Source organism: Hipposideros armiger, unplaced genomic scaffold (assembly GCF_001890085.2).
Source record: "Hipposideros armiger isolate ML-2016 unplaced genomic scaffold, ASM189008v1 scaffold_168, whole genome shotgun sequence".
NCBI classification, from domain to species: Eukaryota; Metazoa; Chordata; class Mammalia; order Chiroptera; family Hipposideridae; genus Hipposideros; species Hipposideros armiger.
The window spans coordinates 1,484,085-1,499,859 of record NW_017731518.1 but is presented as its reverse complement, the minus strand read 5'-3'; positions in this window follow the sequence as shown (position 1 = coordinate 1,499,859).

Here is a 15,775-nt window from a genome sequence, read left to right as displayed (position 1 = left end):
TCGAGTCTCCTTGGGTCTAATATCCATCTCTGGTCCAATCACCTATGTCTGGGTGAGAATGGATAATTCTCCTTGAAAAGGAGTGTATGAGGGACAGGTATTGAGGCTTGCTTTTCTCAGTAATCTTCCAAACCATGTTGGTCTGAGGGATGGGGAAGAAGACCCCGAGGATGCATATGACAAAAGCCATTGACTTACTGTGAAGATGAAGGTGGCAACTGGAGACAAAGTGTGCCTGAACTTCCTGTTGGAGGCTGGTTGAGGTTCCAGCATCGAAGGACTGTGGAAAGAAATCAGAAGTAAGGAAGAGGCTACATTATCAGTAAATACAGCTCTGAAAACTTGACATTCAACTCATAAATAGTTTTGGATCTTCCACCATGAGCAAAGACCCTCATTGAAATACTTCATATTCAGAGTTATCCAACACCATTGAGCATTTACTATGTAACACATTACTTACAATAATAAATATTATTGTTATAAAAATCAACACTCGCTGGATGTTATCATGTGCCAGGTACTAACGTAAGTCCTTTACATGCATTTTTATTTAGACCTCACAATAACTCTGGGTCAGACAGAAGACACTCAAAATGCCTCACAACCTACATGGCCCAGACACCAAGCTATCTGAACAGATGCTAGTCAGAAACAACTGGTAAGAGCAGACAGGGCCACATGGGTTTAATAGCAGCTCTAGACATAGCTTCCCTTACTATCACCATTAGTAAGTGAGAAAATGAAGGCACAGAAGGAAAGACATACGCTGGCAAGTCATGGTAGTTGAAGTCAGGGCATCTAATTCTAGAGTTCTCACATCCTTACCTACAAAATGTGGATCTCTGAAGAGTCACACTTGTTCCTGAATAAACAGTTGAAGTAATGATACACCCATGAGGCACAATAGTAATTGGACTGTGTATAAGCCTACAGCTGGAGTTTGTATTTAATGCCAGGATGATGGTTTTCAATTCCTGGGATAACAGGAATGTTAATCAATTCCTACTTCAAGGTTCATTCCAAATATTACACTTTCTTTGTGGCTTTTCCTGAGGGTCCCCACCCTGTTCTATACACAGAATTAGTCATGTCTTCCTTGGTGGTATCAGGAGCATTTTATACATAACTCTATCAAAGTATTTCTTACATTGCATTGAAATTATGTATATGTACATTTCCCCAAGAAGACTGTGAGATCCTAGAAGTCAAGGACTATGACTTTTTTTACTTTGTGTCCCAAGTATCTAATATAACATTTAGGACATAGTAAATGCCCTACACATGTTGTTGAATGGATGAATGCATGAATGAATGGCTGACATAACAAATTGCTCATGGTAGAATGCCATGTTCTTATATCATTCAATCATGATGAACAGACAGTTACATCATGTCACTAAAAGAAAAGCATATAGCTAATAAAATTTCTATTATATTGACTTATTATTCATGCATCATTTACTACATTTTATTACATTTTGGAAAAATTATCAAAGTTATTGACAAAGAGGATTATAAAAATCATTTGGCCTCAAGATAGAAGGCCAACCTCTGTGAAAAACAGAGCTGTTTTGTTTTTTTAAAAAAATTATATTGGATGTTTCTTCCAGAGTCCTCCCTCCTCTGTCCCTGACTTTCCCTTTCCTCACCCCATAACATCACACAGTATTAAGATGCCACTTCATTTATTTAGATTCTATTTTAATGGGTTAGTCATTTACCTAATGGAGCTGGCCTCTCTTGTTTGGGAAGCAAACATATTGGAAAGTAAATACAACTGAATAGATCAAGTAACCACGTCCGGTGGTTGCACCTGCCATTCAGGCCATTTTCCATGGGCAATTTGAAAAATATCTGGCAAATTTCTCTATTTGCCTTCTGAAGGTTTAATAGAAAGAGCACTGGAACATCAGTTAGGAAACCTGGGTCACAGCCAGAGCTCTTTGATCTTAAAGAGTAGTGTGACCATTGGCTTGTCACTTTCCTCCCTCAGTCTCATTTTCCTTCTGTTTAAAGACTATAAAGAGAAAGTTGGACTCTAAAATTGCCTCTAAAAGTCTTTCCAATCTTAAAATTCTACATTCATTTTATTAAATAAATATTCACTCAAGACCCAGTCTGAGTAAGGCACTCTGCAAGGCATTGTGGGACACAAAGGTGCAGACAACAGGGCCTCTGCCCTCTCAGAGCTTGAACCTAATCGGAGAACCAACATAAGATAAAAAACAAGCCTGAAAAGTGTATTAAACTCATTTGTTGTAAGGCTGTCTATTTAGACTGTGTTATAAATCCTTTTCAAAGAGTGGTCTTCATTATTAAGCCCTACGGGTTTATACCTATATACCTATTTAATTTAACATTTTCTAAGTCCTAAGTAATCTGGAAAGACCTTCCAAGGACAATTAAAAATGAAAGCAATAAGTGAGAGAAACTTTTTCCCATGGTGAACTCATCTTTATCTCTTCCTTCTCCTTCACTTGGCTCATGGAGTTAACTATTCCACATTTGTGAATATGAATCATAGAGATTCTCCAACCTCTTGCTTCCAATAAGCCAACAAAGGAACTAATTGTGAACCATCTCATGAGCCTTTCCTAATTCAGCATTGGAACCCAGCTCTGAGACCCACCTGTTCTGAGATGGCAAAATGTAGGGACACTGCAAATTGCATTTTGCGTAACCTAAATTCATTTTCTTTCTGTTGTGTCTGAAGCATTTCTCCAGACTTCATTTCAGTCTTAATTTTTAAAGCAGAAACTCTTGAATAATAGCTTAGTTGTGCTTTCTGCACTTCTATAACCATGGCACTACCTCTCTTTTTTTTTTAAATAGTAGTAGTTTGCACAGAAGTGTTCATTAAACAGCCTGTGAAATATTATTTTTAATATTGCCATATTTCAGTCTGTCTTTAAAAAAAAGTTGTTTATGACAATTTCCAAATCATTTCTTCTTTCTGTTAAAAAAAATCTTAAAAGGTCACTAAACATCAAAATTCTAATTTCTGAGAAGTCATTTTATCCCACTTGCCATCTGCAATAAAATAAGTATCAGATGTGTACTCACAAGATACTGCCACCCTAACATTTGGAATAGAAATATATAGCAATTTGGGTGAGGTTGTTAAACATCTTTTTTAAAGAAATGAAAAACAATATTTTAGTAGCTACTTTGGAAAAAAACCAACATATGGAAATCCAAATTTATACAAAGGATATATTTGTGATGCTTCATTTTATAAAAAGATTCACCAAAAAATTATATTTAATATTACATTTTCCTAATACATTGAAAGGAAACTTATGTATGTAAATTCTATTTAAATCCAATTTTAGTGGCACTTATCTATTATGGAAATTATGATCTCCAGCATTATTATATTATTATGCTCTTACTTTATTACTTGTTATTTACTGTCATATAATCATAATCTCTCTAGATTTCTATGGGAAGTCATGGAATGCCTGAATGTTATGGAAAATCATACTATATAATGTATTTGAAATGAAGTAAAGATGGGAAAATAAAGTTTTGAAAAAGTCAAGTAGTTGATAAGTGTTCCCATGCTGTACATGTCCCAATCTCTGTAAAAATGTTCACAATATTCTTTTTGTAATCATTAAAATAATTCCAATTAGATATTCAGGGAATAATGCTTTGTTTTATTCAGTGTCCTACTCCTTGTAACTTTAAAATCTGCTTGAATTATAATTATACAATCATTATACAATTAATGGTTTATCTTTTCCTTTGCCTAAATGTAAAATGCTTCCTTTTGTTAACAAAACCCTATATACAGAAAGCTTAACTATATACTGGTAATTACTCTTAGTCATTAGATTTAATTCTATGAAAATGTTTAGGTCTGTCCCCCTTTTCCAGCTGTAAAAGACAAGGTAAAGTTATTTCTGTTTTGTTAGAAAAATTAATGTTATCCTGGCAGTGCCAGAAGGAGAAAACAAAATACATGTGTGCTATATCATCAAGAAGGAGGTACTTTAGAGCACTGTCTTTCATTGCTGGTTGTACATTAGAATTATCTGGGGAGCCTTTAAAAATCCCATTTAGAGGCTACACCTATTCCAATTAAATCAGAATCTCTGGGTGTGCCGCCCCAGGCATCAGTATTTGTTAAAGTTCCCAAGGTTGATTTCAATGTGCAGCCAAAGTGAGAACTGGGCTATGGGGTAGACAAGAGGAAGATAGAATCTGATCTCTTGAATGCCTTCATATCTCTAATTTCCAGGAGATCTCATTTCTGATGTTAACAAATAAAACCTTCAGCCACCTCAATCTTTTGCTCTTGAAAGTCCTACTACCCTCATAGGCAAGGGCCCCAAACCCTGGCCTGCTGGGGGCATAAGCTGATGTCAACCTAAGAAGGACTCTTTTGGGAAAGAGCTGACCCCTTTGAGAAGATAAGGGCCATCTGCTCCAAACACACTAGCAGGATGGCATCCTCTGGGAGGTCATCTGCTTAATGTGGCTTGGTCCATGTATAGATGCTTAGAGAAAGGTGGTAATAGTATTCATTCCATGTACTATAGGAGTCTTTCCATATTTTCAGTCTTGGTCCCTGAAGACTTGTTCTGACAATTGTCTGTCAAGTCTAAGTCTATCTCTTCACTTGAGCAATGCCCAGCATTCTATGAAAAAAGGAAACAGATGTGAAAAAATCCCTAAGTTTGTGTCAAGGCAGAATGCTGACCAACAATGGTGCTATAGACATATAAAACTATACTATGAATAACTACATACAAAATGTCCCTTCTTTGTCATCTTGTCTCCAAGGTCACAATCTAACTTATTTTCTACTTGGACATGATGTACTTCCCACTTTTCTTTTCTTGCTTCACTCCCCACCCTCTTTCATGCCATGAAGTTCTCTCTTTCTACTTCTAGAGATTTATCCAGTGTATAAGGATCCACCATCTATAAACTAATATTCCTGCTAAATACCCAGAGATGATTCCAAAATACATAGACATCTCTGTGTGTCTTTATTTGAGGTGACTAAAAGGGCAAATATATTATTTCATCCCTTAAAAGAACATATAAAATGGTAAGCAATAAGCAGAAGCAAAGAAAAAAAGAAAAGAGGGTATTATTGTATTATCCTATTTCTACCAAGTATCAGGGACGAATGTAATCAATAAATGTCTACAATGAATAGAGTTAAGTAATCTCAAAGGGCTGATAAAAGAGTGTACTTTTCAAAACTTCAGCCCCACCACAACAGTACAAAAAGTATCTAATACTATTATCTTGAGATAAGAAAAATTAATGAGAAACAGACATTGGAAAACTCACCTAGTAAAGAAATTTCAGCCACAGTTATTTGCTATACAACCTTAGGCAAGGTTATTAAGCTCTCTTAGTTCCAGGTTTGTGGGCTTTTTTTTTACCTATATAATCATAATAATTATCAAGGGACAAAATAGCTTCACAGAGGAGCACAAGCTATGGAGTCAGAAAAACGTGTCACTGAATTCCACTTCTGTTAAATACTAGCTGAGCAATCATGGGCAAGTAAACTAATCTTTCTGAGCTTCACATTATTCATGTAAAGTACAGAGTGAAAATAATCCCTCCTGTAGAAGAGTTATTTAAAAGATTAATGAGATAACAGGAATCAAGTGCCTATTTAAATGCTGGGCGAACCCTAAGCACTTTATAATTAATATTACATATTATTTCTCATAAAGTTGGGAGCTACTGCAAAGATCAGTGACTGTAAGAGTCAAATATTGGGCTGACAGTTTTTAATTTGTTTCATAGATATTGACTGAGCCTTGATGCATAAAAGCCACTGCGGAGGGACAAAAAAAGGTATACAACATTACTTTGCTCTGAATCAGTAATAATTTAAGTGAGACATAGGACACATATACACATAACCATCAGACTGGCAGTATGTTGGCAACTAAGTGCCTAATACATGCCCAGACCAAGTGCGTTAAGGCAGCAGAAGAGAAGCTTCCAGCTTGGGCAATTCAAGACCAGAGGAGAGAGTGGCCCTCGGGTTGGACCTTGAAGGAGATGGATGGGTCAAAATGTGAGTGAAGGACATTGAGGTGGGACACATGTGAATTAGTCAATAAAGAAGCCAAAATAATGGATATAGTTTACTTAATTTGGCCATAGTTTTGACAGAACAGAAGTGATCATCAGTAATTTGATTGCTAACCAGTTACTGTGAGTCATCCCAAATTTGTCAGTTTGATTCCAGCTTACAGATTCAGCCAAAGTAAATCCAAAATACAGGGATACTTTAAAAGCCAAAACATGGGAATATCTGTGTAACTCTAAGAAACAGTTGCTTAAGAACACTGAGGCAGGAAGATGTCGTGGGATTGAGGATATCCACTCTCCTGATACCAAACGAAACTGGTTTATCAGTTTCTTTCAAGAGAACATAACTGGAAGACAAAGTGACTTTCCTGAGGCAAGTTTCACCAGATAAACATTTGCCATACATTAATTTACCTTGTTAGCAATTAATTCTATTTTAAGAGGGCAGGGTTTAAAAGATTGGGAAATATACCAGAATATATTCAAATGATCTTATGCCACATGACTATGTACCATATGTGATCAAACTTAATTAAACGGATTTTTTAAAATGTCACTGCTTGCTTACAGTGTGGATTTAACCCTTGGAACCTAAACATTCCAAACATTGGAAGTAAAGTCATAAAAGTAGTTCAACTGTGCAAAGGCTTAATATCTTTTTAAAGACACAGACCTGGGAGAAAAGGATTATCTGTTCATATGGTCAGAGTAAACAACCCACTTTTGGGCCCAACAGATGGAGGCTTTGAATCTGAGGAAGAGAAAGCAGAGAAGAATAAAAATGCAGAGCTTAAAATGACCATTTGGACTATATTTTTAAAAGCCTTCTTCTCAGTGTGAGCCCAGAAGCTCATTAATACAGGTATAAAAAAAACACAGAAACTTCTGGGTCTGAAATTTCTTAGTTTGTGCTATTTATTCCTGAATAGGTATGCTTGATTTTTAATGCTAGTTAATTTTGTAAAAACTGAATGAAAATTATCATATTTTATTTTCTGTATTTTCAATCATTTATTTTAGCTCCTTTAGTATTTTATCTGGATAAAACTATGCTTTTCAAGAAACAAAAAAATTTATGATTTTTTAAAAAAAAACAACTACAAAATCAATGTTTAATAAGAAATTTCAAGCCCATGAATTTTTAACTTGGTCCAATGAAGGCTTCTTTTTCATTTTAATGAGCAAGATTTTCTCAAAAAAACTGTCATCAATAGTCTCATCATGTTAATATTTTGAGTTCATATTTAATCAAATGATATTGAGAAAGTGTACTAGATATGTAAGTATTGTAACAACAGAAGACTTCTAAGTGCCTTGCAATTTCTCAGACTCATTCTTGCTTGAAAAATAGAGCACAAACAAACATTAAACTTGTTCCAGACACCATAAAATGATTTAAACCCTGATGAAGAAATCTAATATTCCATTCATTTTATGTCAAAGAAAATTTTATGTTATAAGCATATTATCTGTGAAATCAGTATTTCTCACAATTCCAGAAAAGTAACTACTTATTATTCCATTCAAGGATAAAATGTTTAAATGCTGTGAGGTTGAAATGAGAAAGCTCTGATTCTCATAAATATTTCTAGGCCGGTTTGTCCTCCCTACACCACCCCAGTCATTTCCTCTTTTCTGTTGAGTTCTCCTCTGTTTAAGATTAATCTAACCCATCGTCTTCTCTGGGGTACTTCCCTGAGTGCCCCTACTCTAGCTGGGCCAAGCATCTTGACCACTCTGCTTATATCTCTAGTGATTGGACTTGGTTTTACTGATTGGGAATGAAAACTTGATCATGCAGCCATAAGTGAACTAATTAAGCCTTGTTATGAAGAGAAAAAATAGCTAATAGCTCTTAAGTCTTCATTGGGTACCAGGCTCTGTGCTTAGCCCCTTACGTGGATTATCATTTTAGCCTCCCAACAATCCTATCTAGTATGCACTATTATTATCCCCACCTTGCAGATGAGGAAACAGGCTTGAAAAAAAAGATAAGTCATCTGCCCAAGGTCGTGCTGCAAGTAATTTGCAGAGAGAGAGAGCACTTCACCTCAGCTCTTTCTGACTTCGAAATCTGTTCTCTTAATCACTGGGGTGTCCTTCCTTTCTTTGGGTCTTATTCTAGGCTTAAGACCTAAAACTCCTTTGAGATATAAATCCAGGATTTATAAAAAGCATTTAAGAAGAGAAACCTTTTTAGAAACAATGAATGAGTTTTTCTTATCAAATGTTCAGCATACACTACTGTTACTCGTTTACATCTATGGATATCAACGTGATAATGTTTACCTCTCACTATTCAAACCTGGTATTGTGATAAGTAACAATAAAGTACTCAGAATAATTTGATTTAAACTCTCAGGCAGAGTCTTCATAGCTAAATGATCACTCAAGTCAAAGCAAGACAATTACATGTTCATTTAAAGGTTTCATGTGAACAAAGCATTTTTAATTTGAAAATCATATTGTCTTTCTTTTAACTGTTTAACGTATACATAAAAGATATATATGTGTGTTATATTAATATATTATATAAGAGATTTTCTCATACCTTTGAGAATCATAAAGACATAAGAGTGATCTAGACAATTCCAAAGACTGATGGAGTCATGAAGGTGGTGAATTTTTAGTGGCTTTGGGGCAACCTCTTTGGTGGCAAACAGAAATGAATGAGACTCTGGCCTGACCCCCTCTAGCCGTGGGACCTTGCACAAACCCTTTAACTTGTCTTTTAATTTCCCCATCTGTAAAAATGGTTTCTTGAAAGAATTCTATGTATGTGACAGTGTTTGGTATATATTGACTTTAACAGTGCTTGGTACATAGTTGACTTTAAAAAAGAAGATAGTCTCTTTTCTCTTTCTTTTAACATTTTACATACATTTATTGAACCCCTACTAATGTCCTAGACATAGTTCATTCCCTGGGAATAGAGAGATTGAAGTCAGAATTGAATCTCCAAAATAGCCCGCAGCTTAGTGGGTAAGACTGATGAGAAAACCAACAAATGAAACATGACCTGTTCTGCACAGAAGTGAGCAGACTGGAAGGAGGACCCAGGCTGGAGTGAGGGCTCTCAGGGAGGGGAAGAGTGTAAGGTGAGTCTTAATGAGTCAGAAGAAGATTGAGGTGGGTCTGGGGAGGGCGATCCCAGCTTGTGAATACTCATGGAGGTTGAGGATGAGGTTTTTATGTTTTCTTATTTAAACCTCACAGCAACTCTGCAAGTTACATATAACGAATCCCACTTTTCTGATGATGAAGCAGCAGGGCCTGGAGAGTGCTTATTAATTTTTGTAAGTATGAAGACCAGAGAACAAGTCAGGATGACAATAACGTGATGCCATGATTCAAAGACACAGCAAAAGAGGGCAGTGACTAAGACCGTTGGGGCCAGAACCTCAATAGAAGTAAAGCAAGAGAACCCTATCAACTTTATTCTTAGGCTGCAGTGACTCAATTTCTAAAGCTACCAAAGGGCCTATTGGAAGTCCTTGGAGTAGTGAAAAGTTTGGGAATGCCTCTTTTAGCTAAGGAAGCTTCCTCACATTGTCCCACATCTCTCTTTTCCCCAGTTCAACTCAATCCAGGAGAGAAGGCGGGCACTCCTAAGAGGCTGCTGAACAAATAGAGACTACCCAGTTTCATTACAGCTCATACTAAATAAGAGAACAAACTCAAACACATAGAGCGGACAATACCCAGTGATGCAAATCAGTCGGCTTTCTGTTATCATCCTGAAAGACTAATATTACCGGTTAGGTGGGAAACAAAAGCCAGGGTGAGTGAGCAAACCAGTCAACCCTTAGATTTTCTTGCCTTCCAGGAAAGAGTTACATATGTCAACATTGACTCAGCAGGGCTGGTTGCTATTTTCAAAGAAAGTCATATTACACCCACTAAGCTTTTTGTTCAAGCCACGACAATATCCCCTGTAGAACATCAGTTTCTACATAGTTAGAATCATGATCTGGGTTGAGGCAAATGAAATTGTTTTCTCACTTTAAAGAAATCAAAGATATCTGGATGTATGTGTGTTTAATTTTATAAAGGACTCTAGTATATTTCATTTATTAGAATGTCAATTAAGACTCTTTAGATTGAGATAAAAATGCAAAGAGATTTATCAGCTCATATGACAAAGATAGGCCTTGCTTCAAAGGGTTCAGATGGGGGCTCAAATGACATTGCCAGTCACTGGTTTTCCTGTCTCTCAGCTCTTCTGTCTTCCATGTTGGCTCCCTTTCCTCCTGTGGTTGCAAGATATCATTAGCAGCCCCAAACCTTACATCTGTCAACCTCACATCCAGTAAGAAAGGCAAGACTTTCCCTCAACAGCACCTACATAAGGTTCTGAAATACAACCTTATTGGTATAGCTTAGGACTGGGCACACCCTGATGAAACCAGTCATCATAGCCACAGTCAGGCAATATGTTGACAATCCAGGAAAGAGCAGAAAACTCTGAAGGAGTCTACTGGGTTGACAACAATGCCTGATATTCCCTGATCCCTTAGCTGGACCTTAGCTTTCTAATTAAGGGTTGCCATATAGCTACGTTCTAACATCCAAGTAGCTAACTTGGATGTGCGACCTGCATCTTCAATTGGTGGGACATTGGAAAGACTCTAGCTTTTGATCAATGAGGTTGAGAACAAAGACTACCTGTGTGCCAATCCTGGCTCTGCCACTTAGTTAGCTTTGTAACCTTGAACAAGTTGTAAGATAGGATAATAATAACATCACTCTTGAGGATTAAATGAGCCAATATGTTTAAACACTTATTGCTGTGTGTGTATGTTAACATGTATTGATTTAAGCCTCATGGCCCAACGCCAACGTCCCATCACACACTGCAGGCTGACCCTGCTTTTACACTGCCCCCTCTATGTCTCCTAACATTCATCAGACTCATATATGGCCATAAAAAATGCTTGAAAGGTACCACCTTTGAGACTGTGCTCAGGAAATACAACGACTCCTTCTGCTCCCTGGCTGACTATACCACAGGTTAAGAGTGGCTTTAGAAAAGAGGAAGATAGATCCAGAACCAACGGTAGACAGAGTGAGGAACATAGAACTCAAAACTGAAGGAGGTACTCTCTCTCAGGATCATGCAAGTGTCCAAGTGTCAATGGTTTTAAGAAGAAAAACTGAATACATCATCTATATATCACATTATGTGTTCACCACTCAGAGGCAGTTCTCTTTCCATCACCATATATTTGATCTCCTTTACCCTCATCTACCACCCTCTCCCCCGTTACCCTCTGGTAACCATTAAACTATTGTCTGTGTCTATGAGTTTTTGTTTCTTCATTTGTTTGTCTTGTTCTTTTGTTGTTTGCAGTTTTATATACCACATATCAGTGAAATCATATGGTTCTTGATTTTTTTCTGTCTGACTTATTTCACTTAGCATAATAAAGTCTATGTAACTTTACTAGCAATTGTCACCCCAATAAACTTTAATTTAAAATAAAATAAAAAGAAGAAAAGCTGATAGGATTTCAATATTTAAATCACCATCAAATGTACAGTTTATAGAAAAATAATTCATTTTATAGAAAAATTATATTTTTCTATCCCTTTATGTCAAAAATTTCTTCCTAAGTATGTCTTAGGTATATTTTTATAAAGAATGTATAATGGCATTTGTTGTAATTTTTTTGCCTTTAAAGTCCAATCTAGAGATATCAAGAGGATAGTAATTATGGTGACAGCATAGTTTTCAATCCTTTTTAATCTTCCCATTAAAGCAGGCATAGAAATTAAATAGCAAAATCAAAGATCCATGGAAAACATTTATAAGAAAACTAGCCAACCAAGTATCCCCTAATACAAGCAAATGGGGACAAATTACCAAAAGCCACAAGCCCTACATGGAATTGGCATCTGTGCAGGAGGAAGTAGAGAGAAGCAAATGGGGCCGTGTTTAATGTGAAGAGAACCCCAAAAAGGGCAACAGTTACTTCCTGGAAAGTATAGTGGGCCTATTTGAAGACACCAGATGAAACAGATAGATTTTCTGTCTCTGGTACCAAGTGAGTACTAACAGCGTCAAGCAAGGACTTGAAGGAGTTGGAGGAGCATAACCCTTATAAACTTTCATAACTGAAATAGGCTTCTTTTTAATGCAGGAACCACACTGTGGAGAGTATACTACAACTAGAATAAAATTGAGCAATTTGGGGGAAATTAAGATTAAAAAAAAAGAGAAGATTCAATGGTGATGGAAGGAGAACTGACTGGGTGGTGAACACACAATGTGATATATAGATGTTGTATTACAGAATTGCATACCTGAAACCTATGTAATTTTACTAACCATTGTCACCCCAATAAATTTAAGTTTTTACAAAAAGAGAAGATTCAGACCCAAGTAGAGTGAGGTAAACAGTCAGGAAATAAATCTCAGGAAGCAAGTGGCCATATTTTTAAACATTACATAAAAATAACAGAAGAGGGAGCTTTGTGACACTAAAAGGGCTTTCCTGAATTCTGCCTCATTTTAAAAAGGTAAGAAAAACTAATTTCACATAAAAATGAGCAACAGAGGAGTATCAAGAAGTGTCAACCTCATACAAAGTTATTAAAAAAAATGAGACAATAAAGAGCATAATAATACATCTAGAGATGATAAAAGCATGCCAGAAAAGAATGTCCACAAGGGGACCAAAATGCAACTTTCTATTTCAAAATCAATTAAAAGACATTTTAAAAATTATACATGGCATAAAAAATAATATAAATCAGAATTTTTAAAGCTGAGAACTGAAATAATAGAACCCAGGAAATAATTAGAAATAAAAGGAAATAACCTTTCAGATTAAGATAGAAGGATCTAGTGTGAAAAAAAAACAGTTGATAAATTAAGGGAACTAGAAGGTAAAAATTTTTTTTTAATTAAAAAAAGATAATAAGAGTTCATGAGAAGGTGACGAATACAAAGATGGGCAAAGAAGATCTAACATACAGACACTAGGCGATCCTACAGAATAAAACAAAAACAAAGAAAAAAATACAAAAATTTTTAATTAAGGAAAACTTTCCTGAAATTAAAAAAAAAGACTTGAAAACGACATGTTGAAACATTATACATATTGACTCAAAATAATCAATATCAAGAAAAATTCTAGTAAACTCAATAAATTTTAAAGAAAAAACATTGGGGCATTTAGAAAAAAAGATCAGGTGATTTATAAAGGAAATAAAATTAGATTTATACCAGACTTAACAGCAATATTCTATTCCTAAAGAAAATAGAATAGCATCATTAAAATATTTAGAGAAAAAAGCATGAGCCGAGGTTTTCATATTTACTAAAACCAACTTTAGAGAATACAAGTCACAGATGAACTGTTATCAACATGCAAGAACAAAAGGTATACTATTCTAATGAGCCCATTCTAAGGAATTTAGTAGAGAATAAGCTTCAAACAACCAAAATTAATACAGGACTAAGATCAAATAAGAGCTTGAAGGAGAATGCAAAATATGTAATAGATGAATGTTCTGATAACGTACGTAGGTATCTTAAAATACTAAAATGAGACCAGAATGGTGAGAGAAATGTCATATACCAAAAACCTGAAGCAAATGTATATTTCATGATGAAACATTCAATTCAAATTCATAAACAAGTCAGGTGCCCATCACCATTTCTATTCAACATTATACCAATGCTCTAAGCCAGTTCAAAAGTGTATGGGAAAAAAATATATAATTAAAAAGAAAAGGGAGATTCAAGATGGCAGAGTAAATAAACACTGTGCCTTCATCCTTCTGTGAACACATTAAAATTACATCTAATTTGTAGAACAATCAACCTGGAGAACCATCTGAAGTCTAGCCGAACAGAAGTCCTATGACTAAAAATATAAAGAAGCCACGTTGAGACTGGTAGGAGGGTTGGAGACATGGAACAGGCCCCAAACCTCTGTGTGGCCGTTGAGAATCAGGAAGGATATCTCCACTGTGAAGGTTCCCTCCAAAGGAGCAAGGGACCCAGCCGCTCATGAGGCTACCCAGCTCGGAGGACTGGTGCCAGGAAGAGGAGCCCCCACAACATCAGGCTGTGAAAAACAATGAGTACTCTGACCATGTGGGTGGGACGAAAAGCTGTGGGAAACCCAGACGTTTTCTTACATGGTCTGTGCACAGACTCACTTGCTCGCAGACACTCACCTTGGGTTCTGGTGGAGGGACAGTGACTTGGAGGGCGTCAGAGGCATATGGGGGACAGACTGAGGTGTGTGGCTTCAGGACAAAGGCTGGAAGGTAGTTGCCATTTTTCCTGTGAGGAATTCTCTTTTTATGAAGCCAGAAGGTGCAGGCCATATTTCCTGTGTTGAGCCCTCCCCCACAGCCCGAATCTGAATATGATTGGTCTGGCAAGCTCTGCTGCTCCACCCTGATCATTCACTGGGAACCCACCCTACCCAACACCCCCAACACCAAAGGTACTTTCTCAGCAAACAACTAGCCCTGCTAACATTGCACTCATTCTTGGAAAACTACCAGAGTCCAGCAGGCCCCAGGCAGTTGATGATTAGCCTCAGTGTGCTCTGAGACTTTTGCTGAGTTGCTCCAGACTTAGTACTGGCACCAAACCAGAATTTACATTAACCTGGTGACCACAGCTCTTCCCATTCTAGTGACTCCCTGAGATTCTGCCTCACCCAACTTGCATACTGCATGATGCTCTATCAGAAGCAGAACCTTAAAAGAGCTGGCAGGTGGTAGCAGGCCTTGGGGTGACCTGACTTTCTGCAGAGCTACCTTAGGTCCAGTACTAGTGGCAGATGTCCTCAGTTCGCAGCATGGCCTCTCCCATGAATCTCCAGGTTTATTACAGGCAGTGAACAACTGCAGATCACTTTGTAGCTCCTATCAGGTAGCCCTCAGCTGGTCACAGGCAGTGGGTGACCTGGGTCTGCACCGGAGCCCCTCTCAAGAGGCCCCAGAACAAACATACTTGGAGATTGGCTTCAGAACACAGCAGAGTGCTGCCCAGTTAGCCCCACAAATGGCACACACAAAGGGTGGTCTCAACAGGCACCAGAGCCTGCTGGGGTGAATCCCACTCAGTGGGGTAAGTCCCCCACACAGCAGCCTATAAGCTGTGGATGTGGCCAAATCCCACAGCCAATCAGCCAGAAGGTCAATCCCACCCACTGATTTGCCAATAGCAATCAAGGCTCAACTATAACAGGAGGAAACACACAACCCACACAAGGGACACTCTGGGACACCCAGAGCAGATGACCAGGGAGACTGTGCCAGGACCCCACAGGGCACCTACTATATAAAGCCACCTGGCCAAGACTGGGAGGCATAACAGATCTACCTAATACATACAGACAAATACAGAGAGGCAGCCAAAATGAGGAAATGAAGAAATGGATCCCAAATGAAAGAGCAGGAGAAAACTTCAGAAAAGAAACTAAATGAAATGGAGGCAAGCAACATACCAGATACAGAGTTCAAAACAATGGTTATAAGGATCCTCAAGGAACTTAGTGAAAACTTCAACAGAGAGTTAGCAAGCATAAAAGAGGACACAGAAACCATAAAAAAGAACCAGTCAGAAGTGAAGAATACAAAAACTGAAATGAAGAATGCACTAGAAGGAATCACCAGCAGACTAGATAAAGCGGAGGATTGACCCAGTGATTTGGAAGACAAGGTATCAGAACACACC